The following is a 3042-nucleotide window of genomic DNA, read 5'->3' as shown; positions in this document are numbered from 1 at the left end:
AAGACTTGACTGGGAACAAGAGCAATTGAAATCAATAGTAAGTTGACTTAGAAGACCTTCCTTTCTTTCTCTTTCCTTTCCTTCTCTTCTATTCTCTTCCTCCATTTTCTTCTCCTCCTCCATTTTCTTCTCCTCATTCTCCTTCTTCCTTTTCTTCCTCTGTGCTGGGAATTGAACTCAGGGCCTTGTTCATGTTAGAGACATGCTCTATCACTAAGCTGTATCCCTAACGCCTATTTCTTTATCACATTTAAGTCCTAGATGGTCTAAGCCTTGATTAGCATCTCTGGTGAAGTTCTTCTAGCAATCTCTTGGCTTTGATTCTCAAGATCATCTTAGGGTCTGAAATGTGGACAGGCATTAGTCATCATACTTGTGTTATAACCCAAAGGAAAGAGAACAAGATAAAGGGCCAGAGTGCATGTTCCAGAGGTCTTGGAAGTGAGCATCCTAGACTGTAACACGTGATACTTCTTAAAACTCATGGACCAAAACAATCCAATGACTGCCATGATTTGCAAGAAAGTTTTGAAGATAGAGGCTTTATTTGGATGGCCATGTGTGTATTCAAAATTGGGAGATCTCTTACCAGGGAGAATAAAGTGAAGAAAGAGGGAAAAGAAAGAGGGAAGATTGGTTTTTAGAGAATACAATGCAGTGGTGAAGGTCCAGGAACGGTTTCTGAACTCCATTGGTAGTTATAGATGTTCAAATAAATGAGTGTTCAACCAAGATTGCTTAGTGCTGCTGCTTTGTAATTCATGAATTCAGAAAAATTTGACATTAATTTAATATTAAAATACTACTTTGTAGATTTGGGGGACTAATGTGTATTCTCCTTTAGGAAATCTCTCATTTACATTTTCTATATTAAATATAAAGTGCTAATTTATAGTAGTGAGAACCACGTGGTGGAATCAAGATGAGTTATCTGTCCTTGAATTAATTATCCCCTGTCCAGGGGAGGCTGACATCCATCCATTTGGAATGGTCAAAACAATTTAGACTTCTTTTGTGAGAGTAAGGTGGCCAGGGAAGAACATGAAACCTGAGAGAACTTGCGTGCTCTCCATAACACCTTCTAAATTTCTGTGGAGATTACAAGTTTGCTTTTTTGTTTAAATTAGTCATAGGTGTTTGGGTTCCATGAGAAACATTAACTCTGTTCTGGAGGCCTAATGTTCACTGAGCCAATGAGTATTTCTGTGGTTAAAGAACCATGTGTGGGTTATGAGGAGGAACTTCTGATTGAACATTTAAAAAAATCAGTTTGCACTCATGTTTCTTACTGGAAACTCATTTATTTGCATAGAAGAAACAGTCAATACCATGGTTAATTTCCTCATGGAATAGAGCTGGGTTTCTCAGCCCAAGACCATTGCCATCAAATAACAAATTTTAAAAATCTGAAAAAATGCCCCTCAAGTGAATTTAATAGGAAAACTGGAAAAGGAATTGTGATTTAGAAGATTTTTTTTTGGTAAGATGTATTATCAAGAATATCATAGGATATAGCAGAACCTATAACTTAGGCACGAAGCCCTTTTACTGATGAAGGGGAAGTGATAAAGGAAGACTCAGCATGGATTGCCCAAATGTTCTCATGAAAATGAAATTTGAGTTTTTAAACTTTAATGCAGATGTTTTCCTTCACCTATTTATTTTCATTTTCCTATGAAGTCAAAGAGGCAAAAATACCCTAGAAAGCCATTCAAAAAACTATTCAATTAGGATAAGGAATGGTCTTGTTAGGATTTTTGACTTTTAGCTAGTCAGATAATTTTTTTTTTTTCGAAGAAAAGCAATATCAAACTGAATAGTAGCTCAACTTAGTTGTGTATAAAACTTCTGTGTCTTCTACAAACTTAATGGACGGACATAGGACATATTCAACAACAGAGATTCTCTCTCTCACCTCCTCCATCTAAAGTCCAATTGAAATTAGAGATAGGTATGTGAATTTAGGTCGAGAGCGGAGTTAAACCCTTTCTCAGTTGAGTAAGTAAGTGTGAATGAGTGTATGATTCCCACATGGCATATTTAATGGAACAAATTTACACTCCTATGTTCTGAAACCAGTCTGGAATGCTAAATATTTAGGTTTAGGTATCATAATTTTTGTGAGACAACATACCCCCAGCCACAGTTTTGACTTTCTCTTTCTTGTCTGTCACTGTCCCCTCTTCTACCTGTAAAGAAATTTTGTTAGTTTATATTTATTTTTCCTAGACAATTTTGCATGGGGAAATTTTGCCTACCCCATGACTATCAGGAATGCCATCATCTTGTAGATTTAATGGTGTCCATGCTTCTGAGGGTCCCTAAGGATCCATGAGGAATATTCCAGGTTATTTGTTGAATATGTGTCTCAGGAAGTTTCAGGGTCTTCAGGATCTGTATCCAGAGTATTTGGAAAGGTGAGTTTATGGGAGTCAAGGAATTCCCTTCTTGTCCTTGCAATTCCGGTCAGACTGTGGTGGGCATTTGTGTTCTGGATTTCCAGAATGTAGACACCACCATTCTTGTCACTTGACAAAGGGGTCAGTGTTGAGAAGACTAAGGGATTAATATTTGGGGGAAAGTGTTTTGCAAGAGCATCTTAAACAATCACAGACAGAGCAATGGTACCCTGACTGCCATTGGTCGACAAGACTCTCAACTCCTAATGTGTTTCCTGGTCTCCTCTCTCTGTCAGGAGGGCAAAATCACAGTTGAACTCATAACTGCTGAGAGATGTTTTGGCGGGTGGTTTCCTCTGTTCCTCTGATTGCAGCAGGTTAAATTCAACTGTTTTGAGTTTAATACATGTTATAGCCATGAGACCTGGGTTGGTTGTTTAAGGCACTGAGGTTCGTCTCTGTAAGCGCTGTTTACTTCTATCAGGAAAAAAAAAATATGTGGGCAAATTATGTTTTTGAAAATTGAAGGTATTCTTATTAACTAGATGAATAAGAAACGTTATTCTTGATTATTAATACTATTAAAGAAATGCAGAGAACATAGTCTATCAAAAACAGAAGATGCATTTGTAAAGCACTGGAA

Source organism: Sciurus vulgaris (assembly GCF_902686455.1).
Source record: "Sciurus vulgaris genome assembly, chromosome: 10".
NCBI lineage: Eukaryota > Metazoa > Chordata > Mammalia > Rodentia > Sciuridae > Sciurus > Sciurus vulgaris.
Note: the sequence above shows the minus strand (reverse complement) of the source record.